The sequence below is a fragment of the Chrysemys picta genome, chromosome 6 (genome assembly GCF_011386835.1).
Source record: "Chrysemys picta bellii isolate R12L10 chromosome 6, ASM1138683v2, whole genome shotgun sequence".
NCBI classification, from domain to species: domain Eukaryota; kingdom Metazoa; phylum Chordata; order Testudines; family Emydidae; genus Chrysemys; species Chrysemys picta.
Window position 1 is genome coordinate 93,504,659 of NC_088796.1, and position 20,131 is coordinate 93,524,789.

At 42.9% G+C, this 20,131-nt stretch overlaps 1 protein-coding gene across 28 annotated transcripts in view; it reads right to left on the reverse strand.

Moving 5' to 3' along the window:
• Positions 1 to 20,131, reverse strand: part of KANK1 (KN motif and ankyrin repeat domains 1) — a 168,085-nt gene that overhangs the window by 37,528 nt on the left and 110,426 nt on the right. For 3 of the 28 annotated variants that reach the window (XM_065550457.1, XM_065550453.1, XM_065550448.1), the window contains exon 1: positions 5,091 to 6,190. The exons of the other annotated variants lie outside the window; for them this stretch is intronic. The gene's annotated coding sequence lies outside the window, so the exon portion shown is untranslated. Of the gene's footprint in view, positions 1 to 5,090; positions 6,191 to 20,131 lie in introns of those variants that run through there. 28 annotated transcript variants of the gene reach the window in all.

Consider the following 20,131-nt stretch of genomic DNA (forward strand, 5'->3'; position numbering starts at 1 on the left):
CTTTCATGACACTATGTGAGACACCTTTTCCATATCTGTATTTACATTATCTTCACCAAGAATGTCAACATATTTCTGGAGGTAGCTGGTTATTTTAATTAACACAAGCCATTGTGGGTGACTTACACAATTTATATTTCAGTTAGGCATGGATGGATTAGGGTTTTTTTTAGTAAGTATCGGCAAATGTAGATTTCACCCTACACACAAAAACTGATTTTGATCAATAATCATCAAATGTACAGCTAAGCAGCATTTTTCTTACTTTGCCTAAGAACTTTTACTAGAGTTTGATTTAAGAATATTTACTTTGCATATTTTGACATGCGAGGCTGACAATTGGTGTTTTAATTGTTATAAAACTAACTTTTTGAATATCAACAGCTGCTATCATTAAAAAATTTTCTGCCTCCCCCCACCATAATTCCCCAAAGCTGTGAAAATTTAAATCAATAAAAATCATCAATATCTGTAAAATAAAAAAATAAAAATTGAATTCTGCCGAGTCTAATTTTAGTACTCATAAAAAATGTGCCTAATAACTATGTCTACAAATCACATGCTGTAAGTTACTATTTAACAGAAAGATGCAAATGCAACAGACACACATAAGGGGGCAGAATTAAATTTGCTATGGGAGCCTTATCTTGGAATTTTCCAATTTTACATTCACATGGAAGTAACTAAGAGCAATAAACAGTGGGTTTGCGGGGGGGAGAGATTTTGGAATCTCTCAAAGGGGAAGAGGAAAGAAAGATGAAGTATAAATAGTGCATTTTAAAAGTATTTTGCCAAAAATAGTTACATGCATTTATTTGAATGTTTGATCCTGATACGATTGAGCTGAACTTCCTTTTTCTTTAAAAAGTAAGAAAAACCTCTGAGTTGAGAAGTTGCAATTTTGCAAAAGGTGGCAATTTTGTAAAGTTATATGCCACTGCACCTCCAAGGTTAGCTATGGCTGAGGTGACATTTTGATTTTAAAATCAAGAACAGCTAATGAGTAAGACCGTTCTGGTAAGAATAAATGAAGGTTGACAAGGCTAGTCTGGACAATGAATGCAGGATATAAGGAGTCACCAAAGCTAATTAACACCAAATAAAGGATTATGCTTATTTATGAGGAATTGTTGCACACACACACATACACACAAAATTGAACTAGGATCGTCTGCATTCAAATACAATATGGTTCTTATCACACTTAAATCAATCTACCTTCCCTGTTAGTAATCCCCTCATTTGAGGCCTATAAATTGTAGGCTGAAGCCTACTCTCTGGTTGTACTAATTTTCCTGGTACAGCGCTAGTTTTGGTGATAGTGCAGCACAGACACTTTGTAAGTGTACCAAATCAAACCTTCTGGCTACTGAAAAGATAACTTAGGGCTTGTGTACGCTACGGGAGGAGATCAATCTCAGTTACGCAACTTCAGATAGGTGAATAACGTAGCTGAAGTCGATGTACTTAGATCTACCTACCGCGGGGTCCACACTACACTATGTCAATGGGAGATGCTCTCCAACTCAAATTCCAGAGCGCCATCAAAAAGGGCAATCAGAAGAATGTGGGCAGCTATCATGGACTGGAGGGAGCGCCACAGAAAGCAAGTATTGGCTCACCACAGTCTCACTGCCTTCAGAAAAGTTGCTTTAACAAATTGACTTTCTATCTCTCTCAAATGTTGTGCTGCTGCATAAGAACTACATGGTGAATTTGCAGGCTACTTTTGCCTTTAGCAGTCTCCATATCCAAGCACTGACATCCCAACCCAGTTTACTTTGCTTCCCAAACCAGATGCAAATCAGGCAGGTTCAGGTGCCCGGCTATTTTCAAGCATACTCTAAAACTGCAACTTTCTGCATCTCTCATGATTTATCTACTTGAGGATGCATCTCCATCATCTGATCATATTTATTTTATTTCACTCACTTTATTACATGCCTAGCCACTTGTTTTAGGCATGTGTCATAAAAACTAAAGTATAAAAGGTACAAGATCAATCAATGAAAAAATAAACTCCACCTTATTCATGTTAACCTGTCACGGCGATCAGTAAACACCCCCTAATTACACATTTCTCAAAAGCCTGAATGGAAAAAGGCCTTAAAGTTTGCCCTTTCACTGACTCTGGCGCTGCTGAAGTAGAGGAAAAGCCAGTGCTGGACTGGCAGGTAACTTCATGAGAATGCCAACTGCCCCTTCCTTTAAGTCACAGGCGTCTGTACTAGTTTAAGCACCGCAGCTGATTTCAGCAACCACAACACCTCCAGGGTGTGAACTTTTCATACCAACGGCAGAAACGGGGCAACAATATCTTGTCACTCTTCCCAGTTGCTCCTCTAAGTCTTGTCTGAACTGCGTCAAGTAACCAGCCTCAAAGCCACAGGTTGCCATTTAGCACTAGGCAAATCACTTATCCACACAGACCAGTCTGAGGGAGATGGAGTTATCGAGCTGGGTGACAAGCAGCACAGAGAGGCCCCCCACTCCCCCCAATGTAGTATAAAAACTCAACGGCCCTGCAGTGGGGAGTGGGGAGGGGTGGTAGCGCCAGGCTTCAGCTGTGGGGAGCTCTGGATTTCAGCTGTGTGTGGGGGGGTTACTGCTCCATGGGACTGAGGGGGGATCTCAAGGTCTCGGAACTTTATCACGCTGGGGGGTAAGGGTGGCTTAGGGATTTAGCCTTGTGGGGTGGCTTCTGCCAAGGTGCCAGGGCTTCTGCCCCACCGGGCGGTTTCTGCCGGGGCTTCTGCCCCATGGGGCGCTGAGGCTCAGGGCTCCAGGCTTTACCCCCCCCCCCCAAGGCAGGGGTGGGGGGAGGGGGGTCCACCCCACAGGGTGCCCACCCCACAGGGTGCAAAGGGTCGGGACTCCAAGCTTCAGCTGCTGGGGCTCTGAGCAACCCTGCTTGGCGGACCTTCAAAAGGCTTGAAAAGGCTTGTGGACCTTCAAAGGGCCACAGACCCCTGGTTGAGAACGGCTGACATAGAGGATGAAGCTGCCCATGTTCCCTTCCTAGTTACCCTATAGTGTGCATTTTTACTAGGAAAAGTGTTGCATTCTCAACTCATGTGAGCTAACTCTCCGTAACTAACATGAGGTAAAATTGTAGTGAAAACCAGGCAGACTGACTTTAACACAAGTTAAAACTACAATCTGCCTGGTCTCCATTAGGATTTCACCTCATGTTTGTTACTGTGAGTTAGGTGACAGGATTTGAGAATACAACTTTTTCTTAGCAAAGACAAGCCCATACACACGTCGAACAGGATGGCAACAGAAGGGAACCCTGTGAAACTCTGCCTAAGAGAGCTCTTGATGCAGAGGAGAGCAGCTAACCAATAACACCTTGAATCTGTCAAAACGAAAGGAACACATCCACTCATCCACCCCTGCTGGGGTCCAAAGGCAGGTCACCACTTCCTTCTGGTCATCTGTATAAGCACACACACCTGCCATCTATCAACAGATTACCAACCAACTGCACTCATGCAGTCTGTCAACCTGGCCTAGACCTAAAGCCAAATCATCTAAAATCATGGACAAACACTACTTCAGAGGTCTTGCCATAGCCTTCTCGATAACATTACCTAACAAAAAGAGAGTAATGAGACTGGGCATGATATTGTTCAAGACAGTCTAGTTAGTGCTTCCTTAAAGAGAGAGTGTTGACAAGCAACTTCAATGGGTCCAGCGCCTTCTTGCTAGCTTTTGCCAGTCAGGATGGACACAAATAAAACTCAGGTCTTAACTAGAGGGCTTCTCCCATCCCATATCTATATCCCCAACCTAACCCTCAAACCAACTCTTCAATCAATTACATCAACTGAAACTCAAGCAAAGGCAGCTGCATTTGTCTCCTACCCAGACACAGCTGTGTACTCACAGAAACAGATTGAGTTTGTTATGTCATTACCTTTCTAAGTTTATAAACCTCTGAACAGGTGAGAAGTTGGGAACAGTTACATAGGATTACTGTTATAGGGGAAGGGTCACCATAAGGAAAGTTTCCAACCTCTTTAGGATATATAAGCTTATTGTATGAAACTATAACAGAGACCCCCATTTCCAGGTCATCCTCTCTGCAGCTGTAAGGTCAACTGGAAAAAACCTGTCTTATAGAATAATGATTCCACAAATATTTTCACTTCTGAGCACTGGGACAGCTACCTTTTGGTATGTGCTTAGGCCAGTAAGAAAAGTGATATACTCTACATGCACTCAGTATGCAATTTCAAAAACAGGTTAGCTTTGTTTTTCCATTTGAAAATCCAGCACAGATTCCTCACTTGGGATTAGATACGTGCTGCCTTTGATACTTTAAAACAAAAGCCATTTGTATTATCTGAAAACAAAATATCTGAACCATTGTCTGAACAAGACAAAAAAAACCAAACAAACAAAACAAAAAACCCCACAAAACAAAAAACACCTTTTCTCCACACTTGGATAGCTCCGACTGCTGACCTGATTTTTTTCAAACTTTATTTTTTTTATGAAGTTCAGCATCAGCCAGAGTAAGCATATAAAATATCAGCCTAAAAGGTAGTTTTATGAGCAAATTATAAATAGCTGAAAACGGTGGTTTAGAAGTAGATCACTAGCAGCATAATCAAGCCACCCAAAGGAGATTTTGCTACCTCTGCTGCCAAGACCTTGATATAAATAAATATGTCTGGCGCTTCATGCAACTGAAGAAAAAAGTACCCTGATATATAAGAACATCGCTGAATAGAAAATATGCATTTTTTCAAGAAACTAACTACTCAGTATGTAACAAACATAGGACTACAAAAACAACAAGAACCACGACCAGAGTTGATGTAAACCATAAACACAAACTTTCTTCAGTCTGCAGCCTAACACAGTGCGACTCTGTCAAAGAGAACAGTCAAAACTTTATAAACCAAACCACAGCAAGAATGTATGCAACTAATGTACATGTACCAGGACTTGGTGGTTGGCTTTCAATTACACCAGTTAGGGGGAAAAAAGGGATATTTTTTATTCTTTTTTTTACCAATGGCAAACAAAGCTAACATCCATTTTCCCCTCTAACTTCTCCTCTATTTGACAGCCTTACTTACCATTCTGCGAAGAGGTAATTGTTGAATGTTTCAGTGTTTCGTTTTCAGGAAATTAAGTCTGAAGCACACTTTTCCTCAGCCGTAAAGGGAATGCGTACTCCTGACACATCAGCAGGCAAGGAGCCCAGGGTTTGCTACAGAGAATTTATTTATACTCTTTTGGAATTTCCTGACAAAATTCTAGTCTGCCTGCCAGCCAGTGAAGCTTAGTTCCAATGTTTTTCTTTGCATCATAGACAGTGATAACTGACACTGAGGACTACTCCTCACAATGAGTTAAATGTATAAAAACAAACAATGACAAACGTACTGTACTAAAACATAAGCAAAAAAGGACTAAATCTTTCTGATGATGTCAAACTAGGAAAGAATGAAAAGCTGTCATGATTTCTCTTACTCATTCCCCTCTCCTCCCTGCTGTCTGTTGGACTCTCTCTATCTCTCTCACACACACAGACAAACACACAGATAATTTGGGCAAATAATTATCTCTATTGTAGCTGCCATCATCCCAATGCACTCTGCTTTTCTTTACTCTTGTCTAATGCAACTTATAATCTGAAGGATAAAAATAAAACCTTTCTATATAAATTAGACCCAAGCATTTTTCTTTTTCAAGGAAATGGTCAAACTACAGTTGGTGCCTTTGTTTTAAAATGATACATACGCTTATTTGGTTTCATAGCGATATGACATCCCTCCTAACTCAAGTCAATGTAATTGGGAATCCAGGCCCAGAGATTTTAATTCACAGCATCTTAGGGCTAGTCTACACTGGCAACGTTAAAGCGCTGCCGCAGCAGCGCTTTAACATGGCTTGTGTAGATGTGGGAGAGAGCTCTCCCAGCGCTCTAAAACACCACCTCCACGAGGGGCGTAGCTCCCACTGTCTACACTGGCACTTCACAGTGCTGAAACTTGCTGTGCTCAGGGGGGTGTTTTTTCACACCCCCTGAGCGAGAAAGTTGCAGTGTTGTAAAGCGCCAGTGTAGACAAGCCCTTAAAGAGATTCCTGAATCTCTCAGCTAAACCGCTTTTCATCTCTGCCTAAAATGCAGACTGTAAACATCAACTGAACAAGATTATGCTACAACAAACCCGGGCTGACTAAACAAAGATTCCCAAGTTAGGCTCCTCCCTCCCCCAGTTCTTAAGGAAGGGAAAAGAACCATTCTATGCCTCTGTGGGATTCAGGGAGAAGACTCTGTTCTTCCCTGGAAAGGAACAGTGGATGTGGGAAGCGTGCTCCACAGCTTCACTAGACTCACTTGTGTTCTCCAGGGTACATCTACCATGCTGGAAATTCCTCAACACACAGAAGAGTGTGAAAAAAACCCCAATAGCCACAGGCAGCTAAGCGGTGCGGCAGCGAGTAGGGACAGGCTGAGGTCCATGTGCTGTGCAGGCGGCCACGAACACTTTACAAATGAGAGCACGAGGCAGATGCTAAGTTCTGGTGCAGTAATAATATAACCACAGTAGTATTTTTTTTAAGCAATGGAGTAGCGAGATCTGTTTTATAAAGGAGCAGTGAGTTGGTTGAGCTTGTTTTGGGCGTGAGCTGCTTCTTTTAAAAGTTGATTTTGCTCTTTTTAAAATCTAACCTGGCAACGCTGTGAGGCTGTCGGCGGGGAAAGCAGAACTGCTGAGCCTGCCCCCCACACTCACCCTGCAGCAATGGCTTGTGTGGCTCCGGTCTCACGGGGGTGGCTGGGCTTGGCTCCCTGCTTGAGTTTGGCTCAGCCTCCCCTCTGTCATGATGATAGGGGCAGGGGAAGGGGTTCCAGCTGCACCAATCCGAGTGAGTGAGTGGTACTGGAACCTCATTCACAAAGTTGCAATGCCACTCACGCAGCTTTGGCGTGCTTAGCCGCCATCAAAGGGGACAGGCCAAACCTGTGGTGTGCTGTGACCTCAGAGGTCACAACACCCAGAGCATGGCCCAGCCAGCCCCATAGGACAGGAGCTGCTGCTATGGTACGCATGGTGTACGTATTATGTTAATGTGTATTATATATTGTGGGTAAGAAATATTTAGTAATCCAGATTTTTTTTTTGCACTAAAGCTTGTTTACTGGGTAGTGACAGGCAATCAAAGTGGGTCCTGAGCCCAAAAAGATTAAGAACCACTGCTCTAGTGGTATGATACTCTGGCTTACCAGCAATGAAACAGTATACATACCACTAAAACACGATACCCATCCCCGTCCATACATTCTACTGTCAGCTGGGACTGGAACTGTGGTGAACAGCAGAGAGTAAGTTCCTCCAAATGCATTGTAGGAATTCAGGCTCTAGAACAGTGCTGGGCAACCGGCGGCCCATCAGGGTAATCTGCTGGAAGGCCGCGAGACACTGTTTACATTGACCGTCCACAGGCATGGCCGCCCACAGCTCCCAGTGGCCACGGTTCGCCGTTCCTGGACAATGGGAGCTGCAGGAAACAGTGCAGGCCGCAGGGACATGCTGGCTGCCACTTACTTGCCTGTGGATGGGCAATGTAAACACTGTCTCACGGCCCGCCAGTGGTTTACCCTGATGGGCCGCGTGCGGCCCGCAGGCCACATGTTGCCCACCACTGCTCTAAAAGAAAAGGGAAGTGGAGCCCCCTCGCAGCACCATCCCATGCAGGCTGAGCGCTAGAAACTGCGTTAGAAGAATAGCGTATCAGTATTGTTTGCCCGGTTTCTGTCTGAATGCCTCTTCTCTGCCCTCGATTTACTGGATCCTACTACTGTACTTCACCCTCAAAAATGACATATGTCACCATAACAAGTGGGAAAATGTTTAGCCAAAAAACTTTTTACGTCAAAAAATGCAGATTGAGTTCACATGAAATATTTAGTGAATTCATGTAGAATTTGGTGAACGGTTTGGGTTGAAAAAAATATTCCTAAAACATTGACATGTTCTCTTTCAACATGCAACATTTCAATTGTTTTATACAAAATTGTTTTGTTTAAAAATGTACTTCAATTTTATTTTTAAAAGTTAAAAAAAAAAAGCTCAAAAACCAAACAAAACACTGCATTGCAGGTTGAATTAAATGTTTTGTTTAACTCACAACGTGTTCTGTTTTTTTACTTTTCCATTTGCTAAAGTTTTTTGCCACCAAACCAAAACAAAGAGTTAATCTCAATGCTCTAGTCACTACCTTTGTGCCACAAAGACAGCAGTGTGTCACATCGCACATCTCACGTGCTCAGGCCTGCTCTACATGAATATTTTTTGCACTGGTGCAACCGCACTGACATAAACGTATAATGTAGACTCATGGTCCCAGCTGAAAATGGGCCTTGTACCAGTATTGCGTGTGTATGCCGACATGAAAGTTGCTACACACCAGCATGAAACCCCCCCCCCAAAAAACTAGCCCACAGCGAGATTATCTGAGCTGTATTTTAAGGGACATCCTGTATTTGTTGCCTAACATCAACTTGTATTCAGTAAGGAGCAAAGTAATATTTAATGAGATGAAAAATAATTTGTTCAAGCATTGATCACGAGTAGAATAACACCCTTGTAATATAAACCCAGGATTGTCTAACATGAAGAAAAAATATTTTTGGGGGGAGTAGTCTCTTAAAAATAAGCTTTGTCCAATTGTCTTTTACTTCCTTGAAATACAGGTGGTCACTATATACGTACTGCAACCCAGCCCTCTCCCAGCTGTCATGCCACTGTCAGGTGAACGTAGAGCAGATCTGAAGTTGATTCAAGAAGAAAGGAGGAAGCAACAATAAGTATCTGGGCAGAGTAAACAAAATTTTGCCCATGGTACTAAGCAGAAGTATGTGCCCAAATCTTGGGTGGAAACCAAACAACTAATGCCACTTGCCGATGTGTCAGTGCACAATCTGCCTCATTCTTCATTGTGTACAGCTAATTGAGCAGCACATAGGCAGCTGGGACCATGCTCACATTTGGTCTTTACAGTACTCTAGCGTATAGTCCCAGTTAGAATGGTGGCCAAACCCTGCATCACCCATTCCATGTAGAATGCTGCTTTCATTGTTCTTCTATACAGGATTCCTGCCTGGGGAGAAATCAGACCTAAAATTTGTCCCTTTGAAGCAGTTACCCATTTCATTTAAGAAAAAGTAATTCATAGGAAGCCCCTGAACTACTAGTACAATTTCTGGTTTGATCAACAGGTTCTTAACAGTGGTAAAAGAAAAACAGGACAGCCCATCTTTAGTTTTCTTCCATAGGAGTTTGTGAGATAGGGGAGAAATCACAAAAATAGAATACATGTATGAAAATGAAATAGTTCCACCTCTTCCCCCCCAAACTTGAAATTATGCTCAAAAGTAGATGTCAAAATTCTTTTGGAAAAAACTGAGTAATGAAAACACATATTAAAGGATAGCGAAACATTGTGGAAAGGGAAAGAGAACAGCAGCTGTCCCCACATGTTCCATCTGCTTCTTATTATTTTGTGGTTTCGAGTGCTTGACATCTGACAGCGATTTCTCCCATCCAAGATCACGCACCCATAATAGACCTTCTTCAAAGCTCTCTCAATAATCCAGCAGGCCCAAAAGTTCTGCCATAAACATAAAGGGAGAAAAAATATCTGAAATGTGTCAGAATTTTCTCCATAGATTGACTGCACATGTTGACATCTATTTGGACTAATGAATATTCAAACCAAAGGCAGAGATTGTGTGTTTATTCACTCTCTTGGCCTTCCAGATTATTATGGTGCCAAACAAAAATATTCAGCTACTGTTTACAGTGGAAGCAAAAAAAAAAAAAAAAAAGTTAGAGAACAGCACTAATGACTGAGAACCTGATCTGTCGGCAGAAAACAGAGGACCCAGTGTATAGACAGGTGTCTATCGGTGGCCATTCAGGCTTCATACAGCAACAGATTATATCACATCCCCTTCCAAAACAAAAATCAGACAGACCAAGAGACACAGATCCAAGTGCAAGCTGGACAGGATTCATTTCAAACATTTGTCCAAGAGGGTTTTTGTTCCACCACTGATGGAAAAATATAGATGAAGTGCTCGCTTTTTAAAATGTTGTTCAGAACACCCCATCCCCCACCTCTTTTTTAAAGGAGCATCTCACTAAAATTTGTGCCAATTTAGTGTATAAAATGTGAAACATGTATTTTTGGCTTAAATAATTGCTTTTAAAGACTTCAAACTTTAGCAGATATACCAATGATCGAAGCGGATTTATGGTCACCTTTCCAGCCAGCCCTAACTCAGCCTCTAAGTTTCACATGCAAAATCTGCATTTAAGTATGCAAATAATTTGAGAGAACAGACTGGGTAGTTAGCTACTCCAGTTCATGTGCAACATCAATTTGCATGTACCCATAGAGAGGTACAGCTGAAAACGTGACCTTTTAGGTCATGAAATGTCCACTTAGTTTACTTACATGCCTGCATAAAACTTACGTGCACTTTTGAAGGCCAAGCAGGGGAGCTAGTGTCAATAATGGAGTACAGCTTTTAGCATATTGTTAATGATTTCCCTTTTCAAACTCTTGTAAACTGGAGTAATAGAAACAGGGTGAAATGTAATAGTGCAAAGTACAAGGTCATGCATTTAGGGACTAACAATAAGAATTTTTGCTATAAGCTGGGGACATATCAGTTTGACGTGACAGAAGAAGAAAAAGACCTGGATGATCACGGGATGACTATGAACCACCAATGTGATGCGGGTGTGGAAAAGGCTAATGTAAACCTAGGATGCATCAGGCGAGGTATTTCCAGTAGAGACAGGGAAGCGTTAGTACCATTATACAAGGTACTGGTGAGACCTCATCTGGAATACTGTGTGCAATTCTGGTCTCCCATGTCTAAGAAAGAGGAATTCAAACTGGAACAGGTATAGGGAAGGCTTGAAATTAGGTGAAGGTTTCTAGCCATCAGAGGAGTGAAGTTCTGGAACAGCCTTCGAAAGGGAGTGAGGGGCAAAAACCTAACTGGTTTCAAGACTGAGCTTGATAAATTTATGAAGGAGATGGTATGATGAGATTGCCTGCAATGGCATGTAGCTTATCTGCGACTGCTAGCAGCAAATGTCTCCAATGGCTGGGATGGGACACTAGATGTGGAGGGTTCCTAGTTATTACAGAGAATTCTTTCCCAGGTGTCTGGCTGGTGGGTCTTACCCACACGCATAGGGTCTAACTCATCGCCATATTTGGGATCAGGAAGGAATTTCCCCCAGGTCATATTGGCAGAGACCCTGGGGGTGTGGGGGGTAGGTTTGCCTTCCTCTGAAGCATGGGACACGGGTCACTTGCAGATTTAAACTAGTGTAAATGGTGAATTCTCTGTAACTTTAAGTCTTTAAACCATGATTTGAGGACTTCAGTAACTCAGCCAGAGGTCAGGGGTCTATTACAGGAGTGGGTGGGTGAGGTCCTGTGGCTTGCAGTGTGCAGAAGGTCAGACTAGATGATCACAATGGTAAAGTCTAAGAGTGTCCTTCAAGAATTTAATTGTTCTGACACCAGACCAGTGCTGTGCACTCATGGCTCAATGTCACCTTTTAAAAGAAATCTTGGAAGGAGTCTTTATTACCGAAGCCAGAATGCCAGTTTAAGTGAGAGGAGACTAACTTGAGCCATAAGACGTATGCAGTGTTGTTGTAGTGGTGTTGATCCCAGGATAGAGAGACAAAGAGGGTGAGGGAATATCTTTTAGTGGACCAACTTCTGATGGTGAGAGAGAAGCTTTCAAACTATGCAGAGCTTGTCTTCAGGTCTGAGAAACTAACTCAAAAAGTGTTACTGCTAAATACAAAGTGGAACAGATTGTTTAGCATAAATAGTTAACACATATTTCAAGTGACCATTTAAGGAGAAGTGGCCATTATGCCATAAGATGCAGTGCAGGCCCTTTTTCGGTAAGCAAGGTAGGCATGGCTCATCATATTTTGTGCTCATGACACCCTCTGAGCACACCTGTGGAGAATGTGGGAAATTTCTGGACTGTTTTTTATGAAAAGTAGGTATATGACTCAGTTTCCCCCAGTTCCTTTTGTATTGTTACCCACCAGGAACGAAGGAGGTAATTTCTTTCTTGGGACACAGCAGAGGGAAAGCAATGAAGTGACTTGGTGTCTCTTGGACTCACATACACACTGAGCTGAGGTAGGAGTGGGTATGAATGGTCTGTCAAGACCAGTTAACATATATATGGAGTTACCTTGGAGATGGAATGGAAGATGAAGGACTGGACATGAACTTTTAAGGACTGCCAGGCAACGTGGGCATAACATGTGGAAACAACATGACTGGAGCTTGAGATAAAGAACAGACATGTTAGCAGACTATAGTAAGAATGCTGCAAACGAATGAACTAGGGGGTGGAATCCTGGATGTTTGGGTGAGACAGGTGGACTGTGCTGTATCATGCACGTGCAGGTAAGCTTTGCTTTACCATTCTAACTCAATGTCCTAAATACTGTATTGCAGTTGACTAGTAAGTGGCATCTTGTTTTGAACAGGCTGCCCTGTGTCACTGCAACACATCTGCTGGCTGTAGAGCTCACAAGGGGGCAAGTCTCCCACATAGTTCAAACTCTTTTAGACCTGCGGAAGGAGCCATTGTGAGAAACGGATATGCTGAAACCAGAGCCTCAGTCTCAGAGTAGCGGAGCGAGCCACAGGGCTTCACCCTTGTAAAAAGCAGAGGCTCAAGGTTTAGCACGTAGAAGGGTACACTGCCAGAGTCATAGCATGCCTTGTGGATCTGTGACAGCACCTTTATGTAAAAGGTCTGGAGACACTTACCACTAACGTGGAGCAAAAAAATAATAATCCACAATTGCAGCGAGGAAGGAATGAGTTTTTGAACCTTGAAAAATATGCACTGCCTTTTTCCACAATGCTTTTCCAGGGAAAGATGTAAAATAATCTTGTGTCTATTTGCCATGCCTGTGACAGATATGGCAATTTCCTGCAATACCTTTGGAAGATCTTACTGAATTAAGATCTTTGGAGTCCATAGTATTAAATGCAAAGGCTGCATATTATTATGAGCGTGGATGATCGGTGGACTATATTGAACAATGTGGCAGCCAAGTGGATTTTCAAGGAAATTTCTAGGGGGAGGTAATCTATTCACTGAATATAGGAAGCTCCTATTTATTCAAATATGGCAGGCAAAAATTGTGAATGAAAAGGAAAAAGGAGCTCCAGGAAGTTCCATATTCAAAATATTTGTTCTCTGTAAGTTACCACACACAGCATATGGGGTACAGGACAGTAGTACAATAAAATAAAATGCAGTAAAAGCCACATTCATAAGAAGTCAAATGACAGGACAAATAGGGAAGGGTTACCAGAGAGGCAGTAGTCATACTGTCCACTTTGAAGGGAAAAAATGTCTAGATGTTTGTAACTAGACAGAAATGAAGCAAGATGGATGTGAAACAGCAGCATCTGCCACTCTAAATCCAAATTTTGGGATCTCTAAAAAGCTGGTTGTGTCCAAGCTCAGACCAGGATCCATCAGAACAAGTCTCCAAGATGAAGTCTGTAATTTAAAGTCTATCCAGCCAACTAGGAACTGTGTTATTCAGACACTGCTACTATTCTAAGCACCATGTGCTGTGAAACCTGCAGTGTGTATCATACAGATAACAAGTTCAACCATTTATTTCAATAACTATGATAGTTATGAATTTGGATGAGAGAAGAAGGAAGCATGAGTATGTTCACATACAAAGTTACATCCCATTGGCAGCAGAGTGGAATTGCATTTCAGGAGGAAGGATTATAAGATATGGGGGTAATGCTGAAGTATGCACTGTGAGAACTCCCTCCCTCCCTAGTACTGTTGAGAAAGCAAAATCCGGTAGAGGCTGTTTTTATGTAATCTTTGGGCTTATGTACTTACAAAAGGGTGTGGAGTGAGTAAATTACTACAATAGCCCAAGTAAGGTCATTCCTTCATTTCTGTTGCAGAATTATTAATTGGAACTAGATTAAAATCAGACATCAGGCACTAAATTACTAGTTGTAAACAAACTACTGGTACTTCAATTAAGTTTATGGATTTAAAAAGCTAGAAAACAGTGACAATCTTATAGATAATTCCCAGTTTCTTTTCCCAGGAGAAGCTCAAAGAAAAGTGTCAGGAATACTACAGAACAGTGCCAGAAAAATGTTTTTGGATCAAATGGATACAGGAAAATTTGGGACTCTTGTATCTGCACTTATCAGTGTCAGGTGGTAAAAGCTCATCATTGCCCCGCAAGTCTCAGGCGAGTTTATTCCAGTGCTTCCTCTGAGACACCTACATGCACATCTACTGCTGTCTCCTCTGTGTGCTAGATTGCTCCTAGAAAAAAATGAATTAAACATATCTAATACACTTCACCATGGGGCCAGATTCTTTTTTTCAGATCAGTGCAAATCTGGAGTAACTCTATTGACTTCAGTGGAGTTACTTTGGATTTACACTAGTCTAAGTGAGAGTAGAATCCAGGCCATGGTGTCATATGAAAGTGAGAATCATATACATTCTGCAGTTTCACACTGGGGACTGTGAGCGTCCATGCCCCTATTGATCACAACCACTGTGGTGGGGATAGGGAACAGGTGGTCGTTGAGATACTTTCGTCCCAAGACCATTAATTATTTTAGAAGATAAGGGCCTGCATCTTTAACTGGATTCAGAATCAGAGAGGGATCCAGTTCATCCTGTTAAGAGGCAGACCACACAAGAAGGACCAGTTGCCATCTCCATGCAGCTTTCATGGTCAGGACCAGGCAGAGTACACAGCAAAAGTTTGAGAAGTGAGAAGAGGATGATGACCACAGGCAAATCTGCACTAGAGAGGAAGGGGAGTAGTCTTTTGGCTAACCAAAGATAGAAGGTGTTTGGAGCAATCCAACAAGATACAGATTGTTCTCCACCTTGGCTGCAATGCTCCTTGATGTAGAACGTTAAGTGATTGATCCTGTCAGTTACACTCAGTGCTTTGCCCTTCCTATTAGCATCAATGCCATTTTATCTGGCTTTATCTTCAGCCAGACTTCAACTTCCTCCCAAATAAAGGGACATCTGGGAGAGTACTATTCACACATGAAGAAACAGCGGAGGCTTGGTCTACACAAGCAACTTATGTCAATATAACTGCGTCACTCGGGAGTGTGAATTTTCCACACCCCCGAGCGACAACGCAATTACACCAGTCTAGCTCCCAGTGTAGACAGTGCTCTGTTGCCAGGAGGGCTTTATTGACATAGCTATCACCTCTCAGGAAGGTGGAGTACTTATGAGTATGCCCGTGGGAGAAGCCCTTACCTCAGCATAGATAGCGTCTTCACTGAAGCGCTACAGCTGAGCCACTGCAGCATTTTAAGTGTAGACAAGCCCCGAGTGTCATCAGCCACTAGTGACATTTGTTTGTAAAATTACTGGGGAAGCTTGAGAGAAACAACACTCATAGGGAGTGGAGGCAAGTGAGGAGAGATACACCAGGACTGAGTCCTGGGACCCCAGTCCTTCGGTGAGAGCTCTCAGGAAAGAGAAGCAGTTGCCCATTATGACTCTTTAGGATCTATCAGAGATGCATGAGCAAAGTCTGGCTTTGCAGGAGAGGATGCAGTGGTGTCAACAGCACCCCTAGAGTAAAATAATTAATGTGTAAGATACTACTATAAATCCACTCTAAATAGACAGGTAAGTAGTCAGCTATTAAAACATGTGTCCATTCAGAATCCTTAGAAATTTGCCCCTTAGGCAGATTTGGAATCGCTATGTAAGAGATGTTGGGTTTAATGAAAATTTAGGTAAGTTTTGTAATGGCACTGTGCTGTTGAAACTGCTTGGGGCGCATTCAACCCTCCACCCCACTAATGTCAAGGTCTCCACCCTAGTTTGTTTTAAAGTGGTGTGCATCATCAAGGTGAATCAGCACATCTCCAAGGGTGAGGCACTGGTAAGGTACCAGCTGCATAAATCTTGTGGGTATTGCTGCAGTCTGCCCATTCATGGAACACAGAAAGAGATGCAACAACTCAGCACTGTTCTCTTGTTTAGAAGCAAAGGTGCCAAATCAACAGCCAAAAAAAGAGGAGGCATTCACTTTATTTTCTTTCACTGTAATCATGATAGGATGTATGCCTATCGCACTCTGAATACTGAAGGAAAGGCAAGCCATAGCTACATATTTATACTGTGAGTCACATTGTCCATTGAACCAAACCAGCACTGGTTGAGTGACTGGTTCAACAAAAATATGAACTCATCTGAACCTGATTAGCTCATAACTGAACTAAGCAAACACTATGAAGTTTGAACTAAGGGGACTCAAATTTGCAGAATCAGAAGCACTGCAACATTACTCTGGAAAAGCCTGTTCTTCAGGAAACCATCCCTGGAGTGAAGAAGAATACTAACAATTGTCTATATGCCTGCCATTCCCAGCAGTCATCCATGATGTTCAAATTAGTGAAAAATGATATTGAAGTTTCAGCCTCCATCACAGAAGGCAAATGTCTTGAGTTGCTAAGCTCTTAAACACTCACTTCTGCTCATCTCAATTTAGTGTTGAAATTCACAAAAAAAATTATGTATTTTAACTTTAACCTAGATGACAAGAAAAACAACTGCCTTCCTAAGAGAATCATCAAACAACAGATTCCATTAACACTCTAAAGTTCTATTACAACCTCGTTTCTCCTTAACTAGCATACATTACAAATCCTGACCCTGCAGGGTCTGCCAGAAGTTTGTGCTTAGTTGTACATGGTCCAAGATCATATTCTGTATGAGGAGTTTCCTGTAGTCTTAAAAAAAAAAAAAAATCAGGGAAGCTACTGTAATGATTTATCATAAAAATCCCCTGGTAGCTCAAGCAAACTTGTAAGCAATGGAGAACATGCCTATTTTGTAAAATTTCCTAGAAATCAGTGAGAAGTTTTGCTTTAAAATACCTTGTAAATGCAGCCTTAATATAAAGGCTTAATAAATTATTAATAGACGTTTTAATCAATGGCTGATCAATTATACACTGTTATAGAGCCCAACAGATGAGATTTAAAAAGTAATGCTGGATTCTTTTTATTTGTGTTTTGGCCTTGGGTGCCTTTATGATTCAAATTTTCAAGCCTCTTTTTGCAACCATGAGGGCTTGAAACTTTATTATGATTACCGTATTTTTTAATTTTAAAAAGTAAGCAGAGATTCTCCCAATCAGATGACCCCAGGAGATGGGGCTTTAAGAAAAACTCCCAAGACTTGTGATAAAAATCACAGGAGTTGGCAACACTTCCCCAAACCTGTAGTACAGCTTATTCCTGCAGAGCTGGCCGCTCTTCTCCTCATGCACTACTTGTGCCCTGCTCCCCCTTCAAATCTAGAGAGTGTCAGTATGCTCCCGCAGAATCAGGTCTCTGAAACCTAGGGCTTGAATCCATGTCCTGCTGAAGTCAATGGGAGATTTCAGTGGGAGTTGGATTTTATAGGGACAGTTCCGATATTCGGGGCTTTGTCTTATATAGGCACCTATTACTCCCCACACCCTGTCCCGATTTTTCACACTTACTATCTGGTCACCCTAAATTGGATTAAGCCATTAGAGAACAAACACTCTGCCAAGTGGGACAGCAGTTTTTACTGTTTTCCCTTTAGAGTCAGGGAACCTCGATCAGTTGTATTTGAGAGCTAGCTGACTATCAGACTTCAATATTTAAAATTAAATATAAATAAAATTAGGGGAACTGGATAAGCTGCTGCTTGGAAGCCTGTACTCTAGAGCAGGGCCGCCGAGAGCGGGTTTGGGCCCTGGTGAAAAACATTTTTTGGGCCTCCCAGCAAGGGCGGACCGGCTAAACAGGGCCAATGAGGGGGTGGGGGGAAGCTGGGCCCCGGGCCCCCTTCTGCACCGCCGGGCCCCAATAAGGCGACGAGAGGGGGGGGGGAGCCAGGCCCCGGGCCCCATTCCAGACCGCTGGGCCCCAGTAATTTGTACCGGCTTACCTCCTCCTCTCATCGGCCCTGCTCTAGAGCTCTAGATAAAGGCTTCGTTGCTTATATGAAGCAGGTCTCCAAACCCTTTTAAGGTCACCCATCATTGACTCTCACTGGATTACACTGGATGCTCGGAGGATATATTCCTCTACGTACAGAGGAAAGTTTGAAAATTAGTTGGGGGACAATATTTAAAATCTCACTCAACCAAAAAGATTCCATGCAAGCTCTAATCCATATTCTCAGAGATTTCAGCTCACTTACAATGTAGAAGACAACACCCTCCAATTAATGTATCACACCCACACACCCAGGAGAGCGTACAACACCTGTGCTCCAGCCCTAATCCCAAGAAGACTGGAAAGTGGGCATGGGGCAAAAAAAGGAGAGAGGGGAAAGGGAAAGGAGGAAGAGGAAGGATGATCCAGAGGTTAGGGCTCTAGCCCAAGACATGGGAGATTTAAGTTTAATTCCCTGCTCAACCACAGGCTTCCTGTGTGAACTTACATATATCACTTGATCTCTCTGTACCTCAGTTTTCTATCTGTAAAATGGAGATAACAGCACTTCCCTCCCTCCCAGGGGTTGTGAAGATAACTACATTAAGAATGAGACATTCTGATTCTACAGCAATAGGGCCCTGTAAATACCTGAGACAGAAAACCCTGCACTGAAAGTAAAACAGGCAAGGGAGAAGGTAAGATAAGTTTGAAAAATCCCCACATCTTTTAGAAAGAGGTTTTTAGAGGAAAAATATTCTAAAAACAATGAAAAGTTATAGAAAAAATTTAGCCTGAGGGAAAAAATACAGAGAGACAAGGAACGTGAAGTAATATCTTTTATTGGAAGAATTCTGTGTGGCTCTAAAGCTTGTCTCTCTCACCAACAGAAGTTGGTCCAATAAAAGAGATTACCTCATGGGACTGATCTGGGAACAACAACACTGCATATGACAATGGAAAAAATACAGACACTCACCACCCCAGATAAAAGATTAAAGCAAAGAATACATTGATTTGGGCTGTGGCAAAATTGCTGCCCCAACACGCCCTCTCCTGGCTGGATGTGGCACTGAGGCAGCTGTGCCTCAGTTCCCCTCCATTGTCCTGCTCCAACCGTAGGCGTATCCTGACCCTCCAGCCAGACCAGGCCCCTTCCAAGGCCACAGAGTCCTTTAAAAAGTCCAACAAATGTATACAAACTAAACCTTTAGCCCAGCTGGGCACAGCTGGCAGCCACCACCTCAGGAATCTCTGCTGCTCTGGACTGTCCTCCTGTCTAACCACAGGCTTCTGTGCCTGGATCAAGCCCACAGTCCAGGGGCTGGGATACACCTCCCCTCACTCAGGGGTTCAGAACGGCTACAGCTTTTCAAAGCCCTTATCTCTAGTCAGGCTTCCAGCTGGAGAATCTTGTCAGTTCTTTGCTTCTCAGCCTTCTTTCGGGCTGCTTCCCAGAGGGAGGGAACTCTCCACCTCCTCTCCTCTGGGTCTCCTCCTCGAACTAGGCTCACCCAGCTCTTTAAGGGGAAAACAAACCAGCTCTTCTCCAGCTGGGCTCTCTCTCTAGGTAGGCCTGGCCCTTTCAAATGGGTGCAAGTGTAACCCACACACCTTCTGGGTTCAATCCTGCCTGCCAACAACCAGGGTCTGTTGGCGTTACAAGTTGGGGCTCATCCACAATTTCAACTGGGAAGACTCTGAAGCTTGGGATGTGCTTCCTCAGCTAGGGGAAGTATGTAACCTACACACCTCCTGGATGTGGTGTTCTGTCCCATCTAGTGGTACCAAGACCACATAGCGAGATAAAATGAGTCTGCTCTATAGCCTTAGCTAACAACCAGTTTGGCTTTTAGCTCATGCGGTAGAGGCTCATGCACTAAGCTCCAGAGGTCCCCAGTTTGATCCTGCCCGCCAACGACTGGGGTCTGTCAGCGTTGCACAAGCAGGTGGGTTAATCAGCTTCTCAGCCCCATATTAAACCATTCACAGCATTTGTGGGGTAAATACCCCATCACAGGGCCTATGCTACCGTACTATTATACAGACCCCTGTGGCCTTACCTATTGCACAGCAATGCAAGGAT